At 41.4% G+C, this 26,015-nt stretch overlaps 1 protein-coding gene across 7 annotated transcripts in view; it reads right to left on the bottom strand.

Annotated features, from left to right (window-relative positions):
* PAG1 (phosphoprotein membrane anchor with glycosphingolipid microdomains 1) overlaps positions 1-26,015 on the bottom strand; it is a 102,897-nt gene that overhangs the window by 19,958 nt on the left and 56,924 nt on the right. For 4 of the 7 annotated variants that reach the window (XM_056484435.1, XM_056484437.1, XM_056484438.1 and 1 more), the window contains one exon: positions 20,902-20,966. The gene's annotated coding sequence lies outside the window, so the exon portion shown is untranslated. Of the gene's footprint in view, positions 1-20,901; positions 20,967-21,408; positions 21,548-22,860; positions 23,319-26,015 lie in introns of those variants that run through there. The other 3 variants (XM_056484434.1, XM_056484436.1, XM_056484439.1) reach the window with 3 other exon arrangements.

Raw genomic sequence — 26,015 nt, 5'->3', positions numbered from 1 at the left:
ATAATATTTGAGCTAAGGAAAGCTAGTGATACCTGGGGAGCAGCCCCATGGAAAAGCTGAGCCTTTGAAGGCTTCAGTACAGAGTTGGGAAGTGTTGGGATGAGCCAGAGCAGATGGAGTTCAGACTGAACTGCAAAAGGAGTGAGATCAGAAACAGTCAGTCAAGGAAAACCTCTGTGTGTGATGTCAGGAGTGAAGCACAAGACTGATGCTACACATAAGGCAGCCCAGCAGGCAAAAGTCAAAATAGCAAAGGGAATGACCAATGCCAGAAGATGTAGTTAATTTACAGGAAAACAGCACAGAATGCTTTGACTATATGCTGAGAGAAAGAGGTCAGAAAAGGACAGAAAAGCACAGTGGCACTTGATCCAGGGGAGGTGACTGCTGCAGACACCTGTGCATGCAGAACAGAGACTGACAACAGGTAAAGCCCTGAATGAAGGAAGCTGAGCAGGCAAAATGTGCCCAGTGATTCCTCTTAGCTCCTTGAAAAGCAGGAGCTTGGCATAAGTGCTAAAGGACCTAGAATCTGCTCAGCACACATGGCAGCCAGAAGTAAATACAATTACACAAAAAACATCATTACACAAAAACATCTCAGCCTTCCCCTAAAAGGGACCTACAAGAAAACTGGTGAGGGACTTTTTTAAAGGGCATGTAGTATAAAACTAGAGGAATGGGTTTAAACTGAGAGTAATTTAGATTAGATCTCAGAAGGGAATTTTTTTACAGTGAGGGTGGTGAGGCACTAGAACAGGTTGCCCAGAGAAGCTGTGGATGCCCCATCCCTGGAAGTGTTCAACACCAGCTTGGATGGAGCTCTGAGCAATCTTGTCTAGTGAAAAGTGTCCCTGCTCTGGCAGGTGGGTTGGAAATGGATGACCTTTCATGTCTCTCCCAGCCCAGGCCATTCCATGATTCCATGGCTCTAGATTCACCCTCTGTGAACCCTTATCATATAGGGACATCAGAGGGCTTACTCCTTCTGTTTAATGCTTCCCAAAAAATGAGGCTGAAATAATATTCACCCAGGCTGGTGCCTTTAACACAGGAGAGTTTCTGGAATGCTTGAAGCTGGACCAGCACTCATCAGCTGCACAACCAACCCTGGAAAGAAAGCTGGCAAAGACATATACTGAAAACACAACTGCCTGAACTCCCTCTGCTTCCACTATGTGAATGCCTGGACATTAAAACATCAATAACTGGATTTAGGAGATTCTCCAGAGACTAACTTTAAAGAGAAAGTTATTTGAAATGATGGAACAACAAGCAGCTAATTTCTAAGAGCTCTCTGACAGCTGAAATGATTAACTCCTGCTTTTACAATAGAAAGTGATATTGTGCTGCCCTCTGGTGAATCTCTCCATTCAGGGACTGGGATTTGTGGCTCTTACAATGATACTGCAGAGCTTGGTGCAAACTCTGCTGCTACAGATGGAGTTCACGTGGGGCCCTTCATCTGTCAGGCTCAAAACAGTCCCACCCTTGGAAGTCTGTCAGACTCAAATAGTTCAAACTTGCAGACAGACACTGCTGAGACAGAATAGTGGTCAATGGAACTGCTGGGGTTTTAAAAAAATGTTTTCCTATGTGAAAACCCTTTGAAGATGAAGATGTTTTCCACTGTACCCTTTCCACAGAACTCTCCACACAAGTTGTTGAGGATGCTGAGCTCTATAAGAGAATTACAGGAAAAGGCCCGGAACTCGTGGGTAAGAAACCTGGTTATTTCATCTGTGGCATAATTTAAACAATAGTCTGCATTCACATTTCAAAGTCAATACTAGTTCAGAAAACTAATCTTTACACTATATTGGATGAAATTCCTTCTTCTTCTGGGAACTTCTTGCTTTTTAGACATCAATATTTGCCATTATTGAAATCTGTATGATAAATTATGTCTGTAGCCATTCCTCAAAATTGCACTTAAATGCCCAATTATGTTTGTGGTTTCAGAATGATATTTTGTTGCATAACCTACACTTTTATGGTGAATAATGTGTTATTTTCGCTTGTGGCTGTTGCAGGGACAACATAGAGCTTAGGCAGTTCAGCCTGACGTGATGCTGAAGAAAATGCAATTTTGGTTCCAAAAGACCTGTATCTGGAGTGAAGCAGATAGGCTGCACCTCTGGGGAGCACATGAAGCAAAAATTTTAACTAGTGGGGAAGCTGCTGCAGAAGTTTGGAGTAAAACCCAAACACCTTTGAAGATCAGCATCCAAAAGACCCAGTGCACTTCAGGTCCAGGATGTGGGCAGGATTTTCTGAGCCAAGTCCTGCCTGAGTTCATGGTGGTACATGGAAAGGATGTGTCTGTGACAGGCAGCTGCCATGCTCTGGTGTCCCGGCAGGAGATGGCAGCGTGTCCCTCTCCCACCACCTTGCCCTTGGCTTCTGGGTTTAGAGCAGTTTCATTCATGTCCTGCTCAGCCCACGCCTTCCAGAGGGAAAAGAGTGGGAAATGTCAACAGCTTCACCTCTCTGGGTTTCTTAATGAATTATAGATGGAGCGTAGGCAGGAGACAGAATTGTTCTGACAGCTGAGCGACTCTGAATGTGAGAATCCAAACGCGACAGGACAGGAGAGACTCGGGGATTGCAGCTCCCTGTGCAGGGCTGTCAGCCTGTGTTGGGCTAACAGGGCACTGCCCTGCCCAGGTGCTTCATGTGCTCACCCCAAGCTCTATTACAGCACTCCCTTGTGAACTGCTCAGTGTCCTGCTGCTCTCTTCCCCCGCCACCCCTCCAGCTCCCAGTGCTTTCACTGTTAAACTGCAAACCAGATCAGGGAGAGGAGATGGTTCACAAGATCTCCTCCACCCCACAGCACACACCTGGCAAGGAGAATAGGAAAGAAGGTTGGGATTTTTGTATGAGATTTTTATTACTCTGGTAGCAATCCCCCAGAGAGCTGTATTAAAGCAGAAAATGGGGAGGTACAAGAGATGTGGACCCACAAATTGAGACAGGAGCTGAGAAGAATGAAGTGAATGTCCTCTTGCCGACATCTAGCTATAAATTCAGCCACAAAACAAGACCAGAAACCTGGGCTGCAACAAACAGGCAACAGCAGAAATTGTCCTGCACGTGACTAACACCTCTCACTGTAAAAGCCTTTCATCTTCTGTCCTCCAAATCCTGAAAATACACTTTCTCTATGAAGATAGCATCCTGTAGGAGACCTGAGGATTTACCCTACTCCTGCTCCAGAAAATTCCCTCTACAACTTCAGACCCAGCCCAGGCACCAGCAGGCAGAATATATCTCCAAGGGTCAAACACTGAGCACAGCCCTTGTATGTGACACCCAAATGCTTCTGGAGACAGCAGGCAACAGGATTGCTGTTTGGACTGAAGTGCTGCCTGGCAGAATGCCTCCTAACACCACAATCAAGATTGTGAAGTTTCTTCAAAGACACTTAAGAAAGTTGTAAAACATATTTGTAATTGGTCAAATTGCTGTTTCTGCATCTGCAATGGCTTCTTTTAGCTTCTAGCTGTCTAAATGTAGATCCAGTACTGAACTACACATACCTTAAGATCAAGATTGCCTTTCTCATGCAGTACCTAGTGCATTTTGCTTTTAGGGTTCCTATGCACTACATCAGGACAAATCTTTTCCTACAATAGGTTAAAGCTCTTCTGGTGCAGTTGTGTTTTGAGCTGCTTGGCTTGGCAGAACTGATTTATGAGCACAGTTCAAGACAGACACATCTTATTCCAAGCAGTGAAGACCAGATGTGCACATAATGAAGGCCTGATCCTGAAAGCCAGGCTGGAAGGAATTACTGACACGAACAGAACTGCTGTTGCAGGCTGTCAGACGAGCCTTGCAGAGACTGTGCATGCTTTTAGCCTTCAAAATAGTTCATGTTTCTGCCTTGCAAAACAGCAGAATAATGAGGTTCTGATCTAATGTACCTTATTCAGAAATCATGGCTGGTTTATCTAAGGATGTGTGTGCTTTATAATGCCAAAACAGATCTAAGACAAAACTGAACAGTCCCAAACCACTGGTCACTTTAGGCCTTAACATCTAGAGAGAAATAAAGTCTCTCTGAACCCATCTATCTGTGGCACTGCACAAAAATTAAAAAGCCTCTTGCAGCAGTAAAAGCTGATCTATGCCTCAATCTGCATTTATAGTCCAAGCAACTCATTCATGCCTTGTCACACCACATCACCTCAAGGTTAACATATTCAAAGTTGACCTGACTTCTCCTGCCACTCTTTCTCTCTATTCCTACTGGAATTCTAGTAGGTCCACACAAGCCTGCAGTGCAGGCAGCCTCTCCCCAGAAAGAAAGGAATTTGGGGAAGTGGAACGAGTCAGGAAATTTGTATGAAGAATTAAGCGTCTTAATTCAAGACAGTGGAATAGTTTTCTTGAAATGGTATTTCAGAAGATAAGAGATGTCACTATGTTTCATAGCAGGCAGTAAAACTAGATTTTCAAAGGAAGGTGAGCATAACTGCATGTGAATGTGATTGTGTCTCTGTGAAACACAGTGTGCATCCTGGGGTTAATACACGTGCATAATTATGTACCTAACCTGTCACAGAGATATCACATTTATTTCCCACATTCACAAGGTCTTTCTGTGTATAAACCATACACTCACAAATCTTGTCAAACACAGCTTCCATTATAAATCAGGCCCTGAGCAAAGAGGTTTGTAACCAAAAACTTAAAGCTCACAAATTCATTCTGCAGTGGCTAATAAAGTTCCCCCCATGACCCTGCTAGTAGCACAAACCTCCCCAAGCACAAACAGGGAGAAGGGGAGTACTGAGGCCACAGCTCTCAAATGCAGAGAGCACTGGCTGGGCTTGGCCAGCTGCTGAGGAAGAAACCCATCATGAAGCCTCTGTGCAACAGCTCCTAGGAACAGCACCACATATTTTCCCCAGGCTTTAGCAGCCAAATAATGACTGTCTCAAATGCAACAGCAGAAAAGCTTTATCTGCTGAGTGACCATGCCAAAGATTACAGCTTAATTGCTGCATTATTATGTTCTTTCCCACACCCCCACAATATCCCATATTGCTTTCTGGCTGCAGTGAGGTAATTAGACCACGATTACTGCATACTTTAGAGCATACAGAAATGAAAGCTGTCTTTGTGTTTTCCAGCTCTGACACAACTACTCCTGATAGCTTTGCTTTTCCTGGAACTAGATGCTCTTTTATATTAAACAAGGCCTGTTTATAATTGCACTTTGCTGTTTATGTAATTTTACCATGCCAAATCCCCTTTCAGTTTTTGCAGTGTAACCACATTTCGAGCAACCCTTTTGTGAACTCAGGTAATACTAATGGAAACTGAGAAATTCCTCCTAGCCTGGGAGGTAAGCACACAGAGTTTGCCTCAGTCATCTGACCTAAAAGACCTCTAAAATCCATGGCAATTGTACTTGTTCTCAAACTGGTGTTTGAATCAGGCCCATGAAACACAACAAATAGATGGTACTTTTCCAGAGGCTGCTTCCAATTTCCAAAGGACCCCAACCATATAATATTATGAAAGATTGCCAAATATGCAGCAGAAAACACACTGCTTTGATTGTTCCCCAATGAAATATAGCTTTAGAAAAAAAAAAAAAAAAAGAAAAAAAGAGAAAATCCTACTTAGAGTGAGATTCCATTTCTATATGATTTCTATATGTTTACATTTCTAAAACCAGGGTTTGGTTTACTCAGATGCTATCTACAGGATCCCACCAGTGAGATCTCATCTCTGTGAGAATGAGAAGACTAAATGACTTCTATTAAAACTAAACTTTCAGATTGTTCAAATTTTATTATTTGTAGTAAGAATAACTCTACCTGAAATGAGAAATTAAAAAATGTCCTGTATCCAACTGTCAGGATGCTGCAGCCTTTTAATGTGCCTTGAGTGAGATGCACCCTCAAGCATGAAGCACATGAAGATCACATGAAGATCATCCAATTTTTTTAAAAAATTAAGCAAAATAATTTTAAATCTAAACAGTCCAGATTACTGAGTGCCAATGCTGTCATAAAATCTATGTATATAAATGTCTGGAAGACAGGAGTGTTCCAGGGAAGCTAAGTGATGGTCCTTGGAGGTAGAATACAAATTAAATCAGAAGGGCCTGTTATATTTAACATTAAGTAATCTTGAAACAGAAGGAATTAGTGAGAATTGAGGTGTGATATCCCACAGAAAGAGAGGCAGCAGTGATTGAACTTGGTGACAGATCAATTTGAAGAAAACAGTTACAATGTGCTTTGTATAGATGTAGAGCTACTTCAAGCCCAAATTTATTTTCCCTTTAATTGATTCAATAAAATAATTTTAAACTTTTTTAGCATTCATATCTCATTAGGAATGCCAGCTTTTCTTAAGTATTTGGTGCATATATGCAGAGACTTCTTCAGTGCTGGAGATGGTCCCTGTCTTGAAGAGTCTACTTTTAGTCAAGGTAAGACCAAGATAGCACATGAGAGAATTCCTGTCTAAATAACTTCCTTTTCATGAAAAAATGTCCAAGAAAAAGAAGGATTTGATAAATTTTGAAGAGTTCTTGCTTATCTTATCCAGATACCTGGTGACCCCACCCATTGCCACCTCTCCATGATCTTTGTTTTCTCTGAGCTGGAAACACAGCCATGTTTTCCTTGAGGGAAGGTGCCACCTTAACTTCAGTGTTGCAAAAATAATCTAAACTGGCTGTCTGTGTGCTCTGCATGAACAGTAAAGACTCACTTCTTCCTGTGGAGAGAGGGGTACCTTGAAAGTTAGCTGTGAAGGTCATTCCTCATCTCCTGAGACAGACCAGTGAACTTCCAGGCACCTAGAATTAGGGGAGGAGATATCTATAGATCATGGACAAAACCAGGGGAGGTTAATGTGTGCTGACCCACTGGGAAGGGCCTCAGATGCCCTACTCTGAGCTGAGCTCCTTGGCTGACCCATCAGACCTGACAATGTGGATAACTAAGCCTTGGGCAGCAGGAGCAGCCCTTTTCACAGCCTCATGCTATGGCACAATTTAACTGCAATTTCTCCCCAAGACCAGCATAATGACATCATTCTGCCCTTTCAATTGAAAGCAGAGGTGGGGTAAATGAAAACATCACTTGCTTTTGACAGTCCAGAATATCCTGTGGATTCACCTCCCCATGAGCCACAGGCAGAGTCCTGCTTGGCACCTGCAGCAGCATGAGCAGGGAGGCAAAATAAACCCAACTCTGTCCTGCCCCCCACACCAACATTTGACATGTGGTGCATTTCATCCATCTTCTCTCCTGGAGAAGGAAATATAAAACCCTGGGCTTGATCCTAACAGACCTAGGCAGCAGAAATTAATCATGAGTCCTGCAGGAGTGATCTACGAGCTGGGTACCACCCCCCTCAACACACTCAAACCCCTTACTGCCTCATCCTGACACACAGCAAATACAATTATAAGATCTAATCAACTGCAACTAATGTAATTCTGAAAGTCTTCACAGCTAATGAAAACCAGGTCTTTCCCTTCTCAATTTAATTGAGTTGTTTGGTTCACACACCGTGGAAAAGAAACCCTCCATAAAGCTATGTATGAATATTGCATTTACATATCCAGCCTATCACAGTAGTGGGCTCTTTTTCCTGACTGTTGGATATTACATGGTAGGAAACTACCTGTGAAGGGAAATGGGCTTCAGAAAATAAATACTTTCTCCTGTTGTTTCAAGGGAAATCTCCAGTCTGAATGTCTGAATCTACTAACTACCACTTTGTAGTCTGAGCTTGGCACAAAAAAAGCATTTCCTTAACATGAATAAATCATGATCCCTAGTAAAAATACCCTCCTCTTGCATTAAAGCAAGAATCAGAAGACAGAATTTGGCCTACAGCTTGTAAACTCAAATTTGCTGAATAACAAATGACTAAAGAAAATCCCTTTTCCCCCTTCCTCCAGTGTGTTCTTCTTGTTGCCTGTTGGCATCAGTTTTTCTGCAGTTTAAGCATCACTAATGCTTCAAGACTTCCCCTGCCTCTCTGCTTTCTTGTGTCATCATTAGCATTATTTTCACAGGAAGTTCTACAATATGGGCAGTACTACAGAGAGAAAGATAAATACACCATGCCTCCTGCAAAAACTTTTGCTACTACCTTGAGTTACGAGCTGCCAAAGCATGGTGACAGAGAAGCAATGGCTGGTAGGCAGGCTAAGCAGAGCATTGCCTCACTTCACATATATATATATATACATACATACATATATATATATATATATATATATATATATATATATATATATATCAATAACCAGCTGGGTTTTGCTTCTTGCAGGTTTCTCTGCTGTGCTGACCATTACTTTTCCCCCACAGAACATAGTCTTGTTAAGGTTTTGAAAGAGAAGACTGAGATTTGATGAAAGCCTGTCAGGCTTTCAGGATAACTGCTCTCCAGAGACAGGAGAGACAGTCAAGACAGACCAGGTAAGAACAGTCTTTCACCTGTGATGCATGAGGCAAGAGCAGACAGCAAGCTCAGAACCTCTGTACAGCTGATCAGCAGTGTCATTCCCACAGCAGCTGAGAAGAGTCTTCCAGCTGTGCAGATGTGACCACAGCTGGCACATGCACAGGCATGAGCACACAGCCACATGCATGCTCACCACTAAAGCAGATGCTGCTTCCACTCCTGCATGGCCAGGAAGCCTCCACCTCTGTCACCCTGCCTCCATCTCTGTCACCCTGCCTCCACCTCTGTCACCCTGCCTCCACCTCTGTCACCCTGCCTCCACCTCTGTTATCCTGCCTCCTCTTGGCATCTTCATCCACCCTCTGCAACCCTAACCTAAATCTATTCTTGTTCCCCCTTCCACAGCTGTCTCCTCCTCCTTTCCAAAGGCCACACCAGTGTTGCCACAGTGCCACAGCTCCATGAGCTGCCATCAGCTCTGCACCCACCTTGAGGCTTGGTGCTTCAAGCAGACAGCACAGTCACCCCGAGTATTTCCTAAAAGCCCTTTTGGTGTATCACTTCTCCTTTGAATTATTTTTCTGGAATAATGTACTTGTCAAACACCCACACAAATGCTTTATAAAACTACCAGTACTGATAACAACATATATTGATTACTTTGGTTATGGCCTGTTAGTATCAGGATGCCCAAGTGGTGAAAAAAAGGACATATCAGAAATACAAAAAGCAGATGCTGAGAAATATATGAAAACATTCTCTCAGAGAGAGAATGGAATGATAGGAGTTAGGCAATAGAAGAGCTCACCTAAAATGCATTCAATAGCCTTAAGCACTATACCAGACACAAACATACATGATAATGAGTAATCAGCTGAAGAATGTATACAGAATGTATACATTCCACCCAGTAATTTCAATAGCTACTTATTTTTTACAATTTACCATTACTCCACTAACACCCTGTTCAGGTTCCATTTTCCTGAACCAAAGAATTTGAATTTCATCTCCTTTATTCTTTGAGACATGTGCCACGCTCAGGCCTCTTGTAATACCTCCTGAATATGGTTAATTTTAAAGGATAACCTAATGCTACATGGTGAAAAAAGGTTTTTTATCCTTTTTCATCACTTTGGGACACAGTTTTTTTGCAAAGCAATCAGATTCTGCAGAAGGAAAGAGTTTTCAATGAAACCATTTATAAGTCAAGAAAATGATCATTAGTTTTTGAAAGCTGAAACATTTACAGGTTGATTTGATGTCAGTGACAGTAAATTAATTTTTCCTTTTGTTGAAAGATTTTCTTGACTGCAATGAACACTTGGGAAACCGCCTGAGGAACAAAGGTAATCTAGCTCTGCATTTACTTAGATTCAATATCAAATTTATGTGCTAATTTCAGAAAAACAACCATGTCATCCTTATAGAGGATCCTTTTTGAATTTTCACTGACTTGAAACATATGATTGCAGAGGTTAGTTTGGGGCAGCTGCTAAACTACATGCTTTGCTATGTATTTCCATGAGTTATTCAACCAACAGGAGAATTGCATGACTTAATTCATCTGGAAGAAAGCAAAAACAACAGAAAGATTCATCAGGCTACCCCAGTTTCACAAGTATAAAAATAGCAGAAGGTGCTAACAGATATTATGTGGGTAAGAATGAGAGCTAGATTGGCATTGGAGAATTTATTTTTAGAAAAATCTCTCCTTTTGGAATTGTTACAGGAATGCACTGACCCAAATAGATCATGGCTCCTATCATTCCCAAGTGCGTGTGAACAGATAAAATGCTGACACGCACCAAAAAGGTTTGGGGCAAAAAAAAGCAAGCACAATCTGCACAGAAACTGCCAGAAAAAGAAAAAGCACAGCAGCTGGTACACAACTGCTAATGGGCAAAGACAGCACTGCTGGCAAACACAGGTGAAGTGAAGGAAAGGAAAGGGCAAAATGACGTTGGGAAACGATGTCGGCCCAAAGTGATGGAGAAAACAAGGCAGTTACCATGGGTGCCTACTGCTGTCTCAGAAGGACTGTCATTTCAGCCATTTCAGGACACACAGTTTATTCCACTTAGCTGGTGCTGTCCAGTGATCAAGCCACAGGGCCACTGGTGTCCCTCTAGTGCAGCTTTCTGACTCGGCTTGGTTGCCCATGGCTGTTTTTTGTGGCTATGCAGGTAAGGCAGGGGGACTGGGACACCACAGATCAAACCCAGTGTGTCTCACCAGCTGAGTTACAGAGCACAGCAGTAACAGTGCAGAACTACAGTTTTCTCTCCTTCCTTCCTCAGCCCTCCACAGCTGTTTATTTTCTCCCAGCAAAGTCCTGAGCAGCTCTGCAGGCTCAGTGAGGTGTCACACCTGTGACAGGATGTGTGGAGGCAGCCACCCATTGCGAGGTGCGTGAGATGCCCAGGTGTGTCTGTGTGAGTGATGTGCCTGAGCTCCTGTGTTCCAGGAGCACATTCCAGGCAATGGAGCCTCACAAAGGATGCACATAACCAACTCAGGGGGATGCCATTTAGTTGTCTAAACACTGGCAGCTAGAACCACCTGAGCTGCCTAAAGGCATCCAGGATGTCTGGATGTTTATGCAGATATGTCCGTAGAGATGAACAACTTGATGCACGAACTGCAGGAGATTTGTGTCCCTCTGGAGTGGACAGATGGAGGCCAAAGGGCATAGTTTGTGGCATTTCAAACACCATTCAATTCCCACTCTTTAGGCAGATGAAACCTGCACCTGGATGAGGTCAGCAGACATGGCACAGGACCGACTCTCACACTTCTCATACAGATATTAAGAAACCACAAAAAATGTACCAGGGCACCTCAAATGGCACCAGCTGCTCCTGCATGAGCAGCTGAAGGGGGCTCTGATTGCCACTGACTATAATGGGGCCTGAAGATGCCTTGCAGATACTTGCCTAAATTCAGGAGTTTCCAGCTGCACTTGAATCTCACACCAGTAACGCCACGCTTCATTACACAGGCACAAACATCTTCCTCTAAAATCATTTCCTACACAAAGCTGAACGCTCTTAGCACTAAATCCTTCTCAGAAAGCCATAAGGATTTATTCAGGGATAAAACATTTTAGTCTAATATCAGAAAAACACTTTTCTCCAAGTAAAACAATGCCAGAGCATCCCACTCCTTCCAGCTGGCAGGACAAAAAATTAATGTCCAGACTTTCAGAAGCGTTTACTATCACAGACCCTGTAATGTTTAATTATCTGATGGTGCTTAGGACCTTGGGTAGAAAAGAAAAGAAGCAAATAAAACAATACAAATCTAGTCATCATATGAATATTTCAGACCCCTCTGCTGGAGAATCAATGTGTGGGCTCATATCAACATTGTGTTTAATGTCCCTGTGCAGCAACTGAACACATATGTAAGCATAAAATTAGCAAATAACTATCAAAAGACCTCTATTCAGGCAAAAAAAAGAACTTCTTTTCCCTTTATGAACATTTTTAAACAAAGTGTTCTTTTTTCCTGTAATTTTTCCCCATTAAAATTTTATGTTACTGCAAAGAGATAGAAAGCAGGAAACTTCTGGCCCAATTTTGTTCCCAATTGCTCTTGTATAGTAACTGGAGGCAGAATTTTGTTCTCTCTGTAAAATTACGTACAACTGTAGATTTTCTTTTATTTAATGCAACATTAACATACAGATATACAGACTCAAATATTAAAACTCAATTACAGGCAACACTTCTCCAATTAGCTCATATAAAAGTAGAATATATAATTAAGCCTCTTACTCTCCAGTTAAAGAGACCAGCAACATTTCTAAGATAGAGGAAAATGCAGAGATGCTAAGGGACAAAAAAAAAAATCTGCTGCAATATAAATTTTCCACTAATCTCAAAAATTTGAAGTCCAGTCATGGACCTCTTTTGTAGGCTTTAATACTGGTGTGCTGTTACTAAGGAAATAGCCAAGTGTCCTGCAGATAGTGCTGAGGACTAGTTACTATTTTCTGGAAGTAAGTTACAACTGAAAATGTCAGCCTTCAAAGTAAATCCGCCGAGATCGAGCCTCTTCCCAGAGTAATCTATTACATGTCAGTAAATAGATGAGATATAAATAAAGTAGGAGCTCTGTGCAGTGTAAGTCAGGCACTGCCACCATATTAAGAGGCTTATGGCAATGTTACTTAGCAGTATTTGTTTTAAAGTCTCAGCAGGCTCGTCCTGCTGAACGTTTTGTGTAAAACCATCTGCCCAACAGACAGAATCGATCTCTGAGTGTGTCCTGCTTGGTTTGTAAATTTACCCACTGTGACTAAGTACATAACTCATTATTAAAAACAGTCAGACCTGGTCTTTCCTGAGGGCAAACTAATGTTTCTCATCATCCTTAAAAAAACAACACGCAACATGAGATAAGGAATCAGCAAAGCATTTAAATAAGAGCTGTTATTTGAAAGATTCACTCCCGTGGCCTGAATCAACATGCAAACGTGGACTCCCAATCATCTTCAGAAGATAATTATAATTCATAATTGGCACTTTAAAGTGTTTTCTTGGAGCTGTGCAAATATTGACTAATTAGCCACAGCAGAACCCTGTGGGCTAGGCAAGCAGGTACCCTAATCCTCTTTTTATCTGAGTGAATTGCTGGGGAATAAAACCCCAACCCTCACCTGCTGGAGGGGATGAGAAGGTGGGGAAGTTTCCAGCCCCATTCCCTTCACCCAGCTCCCACCACTGACATTCTTCCTCATCTAGAGAGGGGATGAGATGAGCTCTATACCAACAGAGCTCTGGAAATAGTGGACAAACATCAGCTCCTTAGCTAAAGTCCTGTCAAGCAAAAGGTCTAGATATTCAAATGTTAAAATAAAGCCTGAGGATTTGATACAAGTACATGCACTATTTACATGAGGATGGTAGCCTCTTCTGCCAAGGAACACTTAAACAATGATGTACTGCACAATTATGGCTTATTCCTGGAAATAAAATATTACACTGGTACTTGTAACTAAATATTAGGAAAAGAGGCCTATGTGTATGGAGTAAGACACTTTTTAACTTAAAATTCAGGGAAATCTTATTATTCACCGTGTACCCAAGATTAGGCTGAAGAAAATGTGTTAGAGCCTCTAGAAGGCTCTACCTTCACCATGCCAACAATATCTTAAAGATAGGTCTAAAAATGGACTGAAGATCCTTGGAGGCCACAGCAGCTAGAAATGAATACTGAATACATCCTCCATTAAATCCAGTTCTTTAATTAAATTGCCTGTGGGAAAGCAATGATTAGTCATTAGTGTCTCAGGTTTTCTGGTTTAAACCAGCAACCACTAATGATGGCTTTATTCTAGAGCTTTGTTACGAATCACCACATTCAGGGGCACAAACAAGTCTTTTCCAAATAACTGTATTATTGCAAGCTTACAAAATACACATGATATGCAACACGAGCCATTTTTATTTGGTGTAATCCTGCTTTGTCTATTGAAATAATTGGTCATATGTTGTGTCTAATTTCAGCTACAATCTCTTTAGGGCAAAGATTGTGTCCCTGTGGTTTTGTAAAGCCTCATTCACAGCTATAATGGTGTATAAATTAAATAAATAATGAGAAATTATGATCTGTGGGAATTTATTCTGCATTTATCAGGAATTTACAAGTGAGGATATACATATTTTTTAAATGGATTTTTTTTTAAAGATCTTCCAGAGATCTGGTTCTCTCCTCTGTTTTAGAAATTGAAAGATGCCTTTCAACTGCAGCAACTACTTAGGTAAGAATAATAACAGGAAAAATCATGTTAGTGTGGTGACTGGTTGAATAATAAATCTAGGGTTATTCCACTCTGAAGCAAATTCTTCTGCATGGTTCATGTATAACAGCTTCTGAGACAAGCAGGTTTTCATCCATGGTAAAGAGCATTAAGATGATGGTATTTTAACTACTATATTAATTATCAACTCTGAGCAAAGCTAGACAAAACAAATACTAGGAATAGAAAATAACTGGATGCCTTAGTGAGCAGAATTCATTAAAAAATGCCCAAACCAGAAGAGTACAGATTAGGTGGCTTGGGCTGCAATATGATAAAAGGTTTCTGTGCTTAGAAGATTTGGAGAATTGTGAAACAGTTCAACAAAAATTAATATTTTATACATTTGGCACCCCACATGAGTCCCCTAAATGCTGGAACAGGGGCTGGGGGATCATGGCCACAGCAAGAAACACACTCTCAGCAGTAACAAGCCAATCTAAAGCCAAAGCAAGTCTATGCTAAAGCTCTGTATGCCATATCATTTTGTGTGTATGTGCCCTCTTCCTTTTCAGGAGGAAAAGAAGAGGGGGGAAGAGCAAGAATTGTTATCAAAATAAAGAAGTATGTTAATGCAAAGAAGCATTCAGATTGCTCTGAGGATTCAATGAGAAGCTCAAAGGACCTCAGGACTCTGCTGGGCTCCCACACCTGGACCTGGCAAGTTGGTGGGAACACAGTGTGACTCGGGTCTGTAAGAATAAAAGACACATAGTAGAGTGAGTGCCTCTTTCCAGGTACTCCAGTGTGTATCTGCAGTAGGTAAAACACAGCGATAAAGTAAAATAAGTCAGCTGTGTTACTAGAAATGTTAATTGTCCTGGCTGGCCTTTTGCCCTTAAAGACCTGCAACTTCTCAAGCCTGCAAGGTGAGAGGTCTGGTCCCCACAGCCTGAGCATGTAATTACAGATGGACATGCCCCATCCCTCAAGATGCCAACTCAAACTCATCAAATGTATAATTTTCCTCATTTTTCTTTTAGGTTAATAGAACTAAAACCTGCAAAGGGAACAGCATGTGAAGTCAACTCTGTACACTAGGATGGAAAATGCACTGATTTGCACAGAGTTAATAACATGCCCTAAAATGGCCATTCACCCTCAAAAGACATTAGCATGTAATAGCAGCTGCTTATCCTTTGAGTGCAGATGAATATTGGAAAGAGGTGCTGAGAGGCTTTGTCCTAGAATTACATGTCACTGGCTTAAACATGATGTGTGAAAATTATTTAAATTGCCCATATTAGTCCGGGGCTGAAATGGTCTGGTATTGTTAGGAGTGGTGCAAATGTCTTCCTCTGGTCAGGGTGTTGTTTGAGAAGAACATGTACTATCTGAAAGTCTAGAAAGCCTCACTACAACATGAAACTGAAAAACCAAAAAATCACCCCAATAAAATAATACTGAAAAATATTAGCTAGTTAATGGCAGTTTTTAATTGTCTTACATATAGATTTATTGCAAGTAGGAGCACTGAAAGAGCAAGAACTGTTATTTTTCAGATAAATGTTACAGTTCAAATGTCACTGACTATATTACAGACATTCACAATTGGCTCTGAAATGTAGGGGAAAAAAAAAACTTACACTCTTGTATGAAGGCTGGCAATGATCACAGTGCTAATGACCATGAGAGAAATACGAGATTTTTTTTTTTTAAGCATCATTATCTAGTGGCCTTGAGTGCTAATCAAAACAAGGACTATAATGCCTGCTTTAATGGGGTTTGTCTCAGTAATGTTCCTAAATGGAATAAACTATATTAAATCCATACAAACTACAAAGAGAGACAAATGACAAAACAATACACTGAAAACTTAAAGATTCTTTTAATCTATTATTAACTGAGTTACCATCCATGAGAGTCAGAGTTAACTGTGGTTTTGTAATCCATTTACTGAATTGTACAACTAAAATAGAAATGTTGTTGTCCTTCTGTTTAAAACAACAGACTAAATAAGGCCCAAATCAACCCACAAAACAGCCTGGCAAAGGCCACACTAGAACAGGCTGCATGTCTATTTTCTTCTTCAAAATTCAGGAAAGCAGCTTCTCTGGAGTTTTTTCTCCAAGTAGAGGGAATCTGACCCCACTGAGGTAGCTGCAAGTCCTGCACATAAAATGAGCACCACAAGAAGGATGCCCTGGGAAGACAAAGGGCCCCACACTCCCTCACTGACCCAGTGCTGCAGGGACAGACCCTGACACCCACAGGCTTTGGGTCATACTCCTAATGTTTACAGCAAGAGGCAGTGAATGCCAGAAAGATGAATTCATCACCATCCTCCTCCTCCTCTGCCTTGTTCCTTTGGCCTTGCTCATCCCTCCCCTGCAGATGCTGACCAAATGCACAGATAATGGTGAGTTTCTTCAGCTTGATACCTCAGAGGATCAGTTACATCTGAATTCCTCAGAAGGAAGTAAATGGGTTTTCTATTCTATTTTGCTGTATCTCTCACACTGCAATGGGAGGATATGTAGCAGCTGAGGGTGAATGCAGACTATAGCATATTGGGCAAATCCTTCAAGAAGAGGTGACAATTTACTAATGAAATGACAGCCAAGGCATAGAGGTAGTGACACTTTTATATTCATTTAGATGCAAGAGTGAAATATTTCCAGAGGTCCAGTTTTAAAAGGATGGATTAGCTCTTTGTTCGTGGTGTACATAAAAAAGCAGGATTGTGCATCTTATCTTGAAGAAAATTTCAATAAAAGTCTTTACAAACTGAAGCTGTAGCTTAGGGAACATAAAATTCATTCTGTAATTAATGAGTTCCCCCCAGTATTACAGAGAAAAAAAATCCTGTGGTTTTATTGCTTTTGTAAAATGCTTGTTCTCCTGCTCTGAAGGGACTGCAAAAGGTCAGAGGTGTTGAATATACATGATTTATAAAGTCCTCTGGGATGAGATGTGCCGTGTAAATATAAAACATTATTAGAGCATACTCTCTTTAATTCACATACACTGAAATGCAATTGGCTGTGCCACAAGAGCAAAACTAAGAAGCCAAGTCAGTCTGATGACAGCAGATTGTCTAAGGCTACTGACAGTCCAAACAGCACAAGGATAAATTCATTTCACAGACATATTTACCTAATGCTGAAAGTCACTGCTATTCATCTGGAACTGGTTATATGTAGATATGAATGTGAAGACTGTGTTACATAGAAATGACTGAGCAGGCAAAGACTGTGGGTGCTCTGTACCATGATGAAAAAGGGGCTTCTGACAAAGCTGTAGGCACAGGAGCAGCCCATGTAGCCCATCCACCCTCTGCAGAAACTCTGCCTTACACAAGCCTGTTCCCAAGTGTTTGCCAGAGATGTCTGGGATGCCGTGGTCCTCACATGCTCTGTAAAGTCACACTCAGGTGGCACTCAGCCTCAAAACATGCATCCTGTTTACCTCTGGCTTTGACAGAGGCTTCCAAGTTTCCATTGCAGATTTGAACCTTGAGATTTGTTCACCTCCAGTTATATCTATCCAAAGAGGCTTCCTAAAAAATCCAGTCTCAGAGAACTGGGTTGGAATGAGCTGAACTGGACTAACAGTCCCATTCCATCTCAGGGAAGCATAAATTATACTTTCAGCCCACTTCTTGGGATTGAATCCAGTTTTTCTTTTTCTTCTGTCCACAACAGTCTATACTTCAACACTGCAATAAATAATCAGTTTGAAGTAGATTTCAAAATATTTTAACAGCTGGAGCAATGACATTCTTACTTGACTTTACTGTAAATGGAAAAATTCCCATTCCCTCCCTCCAAGACAGAAATGGCAGATCATATTCTAAATTCTTTTCAAAACCTTGGCCAAAAGATATCACCAGCACAGTCTGTTCCTCTTCACATTATTATTCCCACTCTCACAGATTCTTTTATCTAACTCCCTTCTGCCCTGAAGTTTACAATCTCCTTCCAAGAATTTTTCAACTTCCGTTCTCTTAAATTCCCTCTCATCAGCTTTCAAATAATGTGACTTTTTTTTAGAAAAGTGATGCAGCACTACAGAGCAATCTGTTCCTAGCTTTTTCCCTGTGCTAAAATACAGACTCTAATTTTAATTTTTTTTTTTAATATAAAAAGGCCCAATACAACCCTTTAGCAAAAGTATATTAACTTCTTGCTCATAAAGAAAAAAATGAAGTTCTTACTTTTGACTGTATTAATTCTTTCCCATGAAAATTGATACATCTGTCTGGGAGATAAAGGAGATTTGGATTATACTATTCAAGAGAATAATTAAAAGAAGTTATTGCAAAAAATGATTAGATTTTCCAGCAACACAAGTTTGATTCTGTGATAATGTTAAAGTTATTCTCATCTATGCAGAACACTTCTCATCCACACAAGAGGGGCTCTTAATTTCCTCTGTACTGAAAAAAAAAACATTGTATTTTCTCTTCACTGATGATGTTTAATATTTTATTTCTTCTACTTTCTTTAGATAATTTAATAGATAGATTTGCTCATTTGGCTACAGCTAAATTGCTGTAGTAGTGGCAGACAATGACACTTTTAAGGCTACACTATACATGATTAATCTTTGCTTCAACTGAGAGCATTTATCATCTGGGGGCTACCCTTCCTGTTTGTTTTTTCTTTCTGTTCTCAGTTCTCCTTTCCTATCAAGGAGAACAACAAAAATCATTATGGGTTTTTAACCTAGGGAATGACATTTTTAGCTCTGAGGCCTATGTGCCAATGTAAATTTCCAGCTGTTAGAACAAAGAAATAGCAAATGTGAGGCAGATGTTAATATATTATCCATTGTTGGTAATACAAGCAAAAATCAACCTTGAAAAATCCCCCAGCTATTCTAGTAATGAAAGCTTACTCACATGGGTTTTTACATGTACCTGTACCTTCAGAAATCAGATCTAACTAGTTTCTTGCAATGCATGGAGTCTAGACAAATCCTCTGTGTTGTTTCTTCCTCTTCTGATGTTAGCAATTCAAGGGCTAGAACACACAGCCAATGAAATCATCTCCAGATGTTTCTTCTGCTTAGCAATCTGATGAATGCCCTAAGACCATTTACTGCACAATGCAATCAAGTGGAACCTGGGAGGATTCTGGATCCTATGCTGTTTTTCAGGACCAATCTCAGTACCAAAAGTTAAACCATGTGTTTGGTTTCTGTCAAGCACCACTTGAATATAAGTCTTCACACACTTATGAAACCAGCTCTGGCAGAACTGATGAGCAACCACTCTGAGCTCCCTAAGAACTCTGCTTTCCCTTGAATCCACTGGCTGAAAAACCACAGCACATCTGTGAATGCAATAAGGTGCTTCCTGCTGAATCTAGTATATTTGTTACCTCTACCATATTCTAACCCTTGAAAACTTCTGAATTGACTGTCCTGGCATGGTGAACACAACTCATAGTCAGTGGCATGGAGGACATTCAGAGCATACTTACAAGTTTAGGTTTCCCTCCAGAGAGGGTCCAGCCCTTGTTTAGCCCTCACCATAACACATATCTCATCATCTTATGTCTCTCATCTCCCATCATCCCCCCTATAGACCTTGGATCCCCACAAATCCTGAAAAGTCCTTCAATCTAGCATTAATACGGCAGGGACTTCCAAATGCCTAGTGTCAGGCACATTTGTGTTTGTAATTCCTTTCACACTAGGCAATTCATTAAGGGCTCTGTTTTGATTACCAAAATGTGTGAACACAATTTTGTATCTCATCTATACAGGGTCACTCTTATGTCAGCTCATTTCTGACTGTGACAGTCTTTTCCCATCCTAAAGGCAAAACAGTGTTTACATTTGGTTAGTTAAAATATTTACATTACACATTCAAATGATGCATTTTCCCAGTGACAGGGCTCTCCCTGGCATTTCCTCCTGTACCTAATATGCAACGGAAATGATTAAGATGAATATTCTGGGTGTCTCTAAACAAGCAGATTAAGGAAACATGCAGCACAGCTGTACTATACTAACACTGCTAGACTTTGTAATATGCATGCAGGCTGTGTGAACTGCCTAGCATGAAACTCTGTCTTTTAGGACTCCAAATCAGAAGAGTTCCACATTTCCTCATCAATTTATTTCAAATAGATTCTTCATTTATTGACAAATTATTTGGTCACCCAGTGCATGAACTAGAGTAAAACCTGGGAGAGGAGGTGACAATGGTGCTGTTTGTAGATTATCAGTCTGCCTGCAAATAAAAGCCTGGAGTCTGCAGGGGAATAGAGATGATGGAGACTGCTACCCAGACAGAGAAGAGTGTAGAAGGAAAGGTGACACTAAAGCTGGCAGGGAAGGCCACAAAGTGACAGTATTTCTGGCGACTGCACACTCCTGTTTTAACATAACAATACCAAGTTGAACAAAACACTGCAAGTGATGCTGCACCAAGAGGTTCTCCAGACACACAGCATGAGCCTCTCCCCAAAGGGACAGCTTGAGGCTTGTAGGAGAGAAACTGAAATTCAACATCATATAAGACATATCATCATCTACACTGCAAACCCTTAGTCTCACTCATTATTTGTTACTACCAAACAATGGAGAACCACGTGCAAGTCTCTCTGACAAGAAATTAGAGCGTAGCAACTTCTTACACAGAAATTCTGTAGCAATGCAAAATTAAGAACTTAAAAACACATCTAAGGTATATTCCTTACCTTATAACAAAATCCACACAAGTCTTCATACAGGCTCTCCCAGTGAGGAAGCAGAAGCTTCTGGGCTAAAAAAAAAAAGATGAAGCACCAGTTAAGACATTATCTCAAAACCCCTGTCTGTGCTTATATCCATCCCAAACTCTGCTGCATCTTTTTGTTTACAGAAACATATACAATAGACCGAAGTCGACTTTGCAAGCAAAAGCTATTTATTTTAAATTGACCCTGCCCACTTAGTGTCATAGACTCTGAAGGAAATGGGTTATAAAAGTCTCTATATGTGAGGCACACAACATCTAGCAAAAAAATATAATGCAAGATTATTTCATGTGGGACATGTATTTACTCCACTTTTTAAAACTAACAGCAAAGGAAACTTTGTTTGCCAGTTAAAGCCAATCAGCAAAAGAAAAGTAACAGGCTTTACACCACTATATTCAAAATAATAAACAGCCAATTTTGATTTAACCTAAAAGCCTGCATGGAAGGAGTGAGCAGGCTCATTACCTGCCTGCCTGGTGCCCAACCAGCCCCATCACCAAGCAGGGTGTAGGGATTAGTGGGCAGAACACTCCAGCAGAAAGGGGATGCCAGCAATCCCCGGACTGAGGGGGCCAGGACAAACACAGATTCTGCATTTTGTGCCAGCAGCAGCAGCCTCACAGTTTTAATTCAGCACTTTGAAACGTGATTTCCTTTGGCCATCCTCGGGAACACAGAGTTTGGCTGGCCAGCTCACAAAGCCCCGCCGTTTTTGGCAGGGAACGTCCAGGGTGATGGGCAGCGGCTGCCGCTGTCACTAGCAGGATGTTTTCTGGAGTTTCTCCTACAAGGCAACGTGTTTATTCTTTGAAACAGTTGCTCCCAAAAGATTAAAACTGAACAGAAGCACAAAAGCAGCGTGTGTCCTCTGGGGCTGCTACGTGCCATCGGGCAAACAGGAGGTACAAGCTGTGTTCTCCCAAATTACACAGAACAAACGGTGCTGCACTGGCAGAACCGAGTAAAGTTCTTCAGCACACAAACTGCACTCTCCTCATTTTAACCTCTTCTTAGGAAAAAACCTTTCAAACACCACTTGTATTACTGAGAGCTCCAGATTTAGAGTTGGGGGGGGGGGGGGCGTCCTTCAATGCAGTTGAGCCCGTTCATCCCAAAAGCATGTCAACCTGGGCACAAAAAATGAGCAACAGCCACAAGGCTTGTGCTTTTAAGACCATGTTTCTTATCATCCCTAAACAGCAGTACACACTCTCTAAAACAGACTTAACAACCACAAAGAACAGACAGCAATATGAACAGCAGACACTCGGACAAAATATATCTTTACTTAGAAACTAAAAAAAATTAGTCATATAAAAACCAATAAAATATGATTGAAGCACTAAGAGCACATGAGAAATACTGGCACAACAATGAAAAATCTGTTTGGCACAGTCTGTGCAATCACAGTTATTGCAAACTGGCTGGAAGAATAAATGCAACAATCATTTTTCTTTCTGCTAATGTTATTTTTTTTTACTACTGTACAGGGTGCATTGTTCTCCAGGGAGTACCTTGAAGGGTGAGGAACTGTCTCTGGTAATACGAAGTATTTACCTTGCCTAATGGCTATATATCAATGCATTTCTACTAGCAGAATTAATTTAATATTGTATATAAATAATAATTTTTGGCTTAAAAAGCATGATGGAGAAGGAAACTAAATAGTCTTTTTTTTTTTTCTCTGATGGGAACACACACAGATTTTCTTATTCCTGGTAATGCAAACTAAGCCCACATAAAGGGGAATAGACAAACTTCAATAACCCTCAGCATGATGCCACAGAGAAGCTTTATTCTCCCGCGGAGTACAGAGGACTTCTTAACTTTCCTCCCTGTTGCATCACTCTCATTTTAATAAGCAACCAAACAGCAGCAATGACCGCTATCTCACGCTACTCTACAGACAGCGATTACCTCTGGTTAACAGGGACTCCCGGTGCCAGACGCGCTCTGCCGTGCGCAGAAGACACGCGGAGCGGCTGCTCCATCCAGCAGCGCTCCCCGCTCGCTCCCCGCGGGCGCTAACGGGAGCTCCCAGCCCGTCCCGGGCTCTCCCGGCTCCTGTGCAGGACAGATCCAGATCCCACTGCCAGGCGGGATCGGCTGCCAAGCGGGCACAGCCTGCCAACAACGCCGCCTGTCAGCCCGCCCAGCCAGCAGCGGCACAAAGGCGCTCACCCGCAGCCCCGGACCGCTCTTCTCTTCTTGGAGTGCAGGGTGATGGGAACGAACGGCAGAGAAACGCTGGTGTGTTTATGATGAGCCAGAGCTCCGCTGTGTCCGGAGCGAGACAGCAGCATCAGTGCGCCCGCAGAGGAGACGGGATCTGCACTCCCTGCCTTTGCACATTTCTGTTTCGGATCCGCGGGTGGCTGCGTGAGCAAGCAGCCAGAATAGGGGAGGAGTTAGACAAAAACGCAGTTTGGGACTCGGAAGCTTTGTCCGCCTTTTCAAGGGGAGGACGAAGAGACGAAATCGCAGCGCACCGAGAGCACCGTGCCCTTCCCACCCCACCTCTCCAAACTCCGGGAAGCGCCTCGTCCTGCCCGGCCGGGCGCCTGGGACAGGCACAGTCACGGGCACAGCACAAGCACACAGCTGCTCTCCACGCCATAACCAAGCTCAGCAGCACCCTGGCTGCCCGCTCCTGCCCCACAGCAGCACCAATTCCATTTTCAAAAAGGCACGATGCTTCATGATCTCCATGAGCAACTAGAGGATGAAACAAAAAACTACCTCAGCAGATGTTTCCAGCTGTCACTAGGCACAGGAGGAGACAGCAGCAGCTTAAATCTCAGTTTTCTGCAAAGCTTTCCTTGGAAATCAGAGGTGAAACCAAAAGCCCTTTTAAAATCAGATATCCATAGTTTTCTTGTTTTGGAAGAGCTATCACGTGCATATATTTCATGCAACTTCAGCTCTGTTTTCCTTCCTATGAGAAAACGAGAAGCAATGTCTGGCTCAAGATGAGACAGTGATGATTCCTGCTGAAACCAAATAGAATATTACAGTTTAACTCAAGTATTCCCAAGCCAAGCTCTATGATAGATGTGAGATATGTGTTCCTCCACATTAATTATAGATGAGATCCTAAAACACTGCAAGCAAATGGAGCAGCAAGGAGCATTGCCTTTTCTTCTTGAAGTAAATCCCAAGGAACACACATCCCTTGGGTGCAGCACAGCTATGAACTCATTCCAGTCCCTGATGAAGAACTGCAGCCTTACAGTATTTTCCCATGCAATTAGTATTAATTGGTGACTTGCTGGCAGTCTCCCAGGGGCCCCATCTCAACCTTTTAGCTAGTCCTACCAGCTCAGCCTTGAGATGAGCATCAGGGCTAGGCAGCCATCCTACTGCCCCACCTCTCAGGGCTCCTTCTTGCTCTTGTATTTTTGGGGACTTTGGCAAGGGTTACCTTGAATTGCCAACAATCAAAGATATGCCTCTTCCAAATTAATATATCTGAGTTTGTAACATGAGACAGCAAAGTAAGAGGGTGTCTTCTAGAGAGAATCTATAAGCACTTTTAAAAAATATGTTGTTTGGAAGTATTTCACTGAAGCTAAACTCCAAAATAATTTTCAGGAGAACTGAGAAGCAGAGCTCAGTTCAGTGTCTGGATAGTAACATCTGCATCTTGTACTCAAAATTAAGCTGACACAGGACAACTGTAAATTTTATTAGTTAATAACAATTCTTAAAGATTTCCTTTTATCTATTAGTAAGATAAAATTTGTCTTAAGCATCTTGTCAAATGGACTTAAGCAGGTTCAAGAATATTTTATATAAGCAGAGTCCCACAAGTCCATGGTAATAAATAAAATCAGACATTCTTTGACTGAACATTATAAACATCTAGAACATAGAGTAGCTTCCAGGGTCATTTTCACATTGTGAATATATTTTTTCAGAATTATGTAAGTTACCTCAAAACTTTAAAAACTGGTACTGAGATGGTTATTCTGAGTCAAAAGGATGCCTGGAAAGAGAATTGTGCAGGGATCAGCCTACACACACCACTCAAGATCTAGAAAAGGATGCAATATGTAATGGTAAAATACATTAGGAAATGCTTGTGGCCAGAGGCAAGCAGAACTACTTCAACTAAAACAGGTCAAGTGTAATCAAGAGCAATGTCCAACAGGCCAGCTTTATTCCTTCTCCCAAGTTTCCAGTACACATAAATCAGTGTTGGTGTTACTCCACTCATATCACTTTTGTCTTTTACTGTACAACATTTAGAAACCACAACATAACATAAACAGATGCCTAAAAACGGTGTATTTTGGCTTGGAGGTAGTGATGAACACTAAAAATGGTTATTTCTCTTGGAAATCTTGAGCCTGGAGTGGAGGAGCCTGCCTGTGTCATCTGACTTCATCTCTAACAAGTTGCACCTTTAGATTTTACTTAAGGGATCGTGTACTTAGTGTACATAAACTCAAATGTGAAAGCCAAAACTCAGTCCTTACACTGGTCAACAGATGTAGAGAGATTTATCACTTACACAGAAGTGGTTTATTTGACATGGTTTATTGTTTTTTGGGTTTTTTTTTTTTTTGTTTTGTTTTGTTTTGGTTTTTTTTTTTTGTTTTTTTTTTGGTTTTTTGGGGTGGTTTTTTTTTGGTTTTTTTTTGGTTTTTTTTTGTTTTTTTTTTTGTTTTTTTTGTTTGTTTTTTTGTTTGTTTTTTTTTTGCTTTGGAGATATACTTCTCTTTCTGAATCTTTGTGATCCTACTTGATTTCCATTCATTTTTAAAAGACCTTACTGTCTTTTTTCCCCCCATCTATGGCAAGTAAAGATCCAGATATTATTTGTCAGGGCCCCATGAAAAATGAATATTTTCAGACTATTCTCTCAAACACTTCAGAAGTACAGAAGAAAACCTCCCTTTTACTGGTGCAATTTCCCAGCAATTCCATTAACTTGCAGTATCTTTGGATGTACACCATCAATCTGAGATAGCCTTCACCACTATCTCACACATCCTTAGCTCTCAAAGTGTATTAAAACCACAAGGATATTACTCAGGGCAACTTAGATGGCAGAAGAATTCTGTCATTCG

The sequence above is a fragment of the Oenanthe melanoleuca genome, chromosome 2 (genome assembly GCF_029582105.1).
Source record: "Oenanthe melanoleuca isolate GR-GAL-2019-014 chromosome 2, OMel1.0, whole genome shotgun sequence".
Taxonomy (NCBI): domain Eukaryota; kingdom Metazoa; phylum Chordata; class Aves; order Passeriformes; family Muscicapidae; genus Oenanthe; species Oenanthe melanoleuca.
The sequence above is the reverse complement of the archived record's forward strand: the minus strand, read 5'-3'. Positions and strand labels throughout refer to the sequence as shown.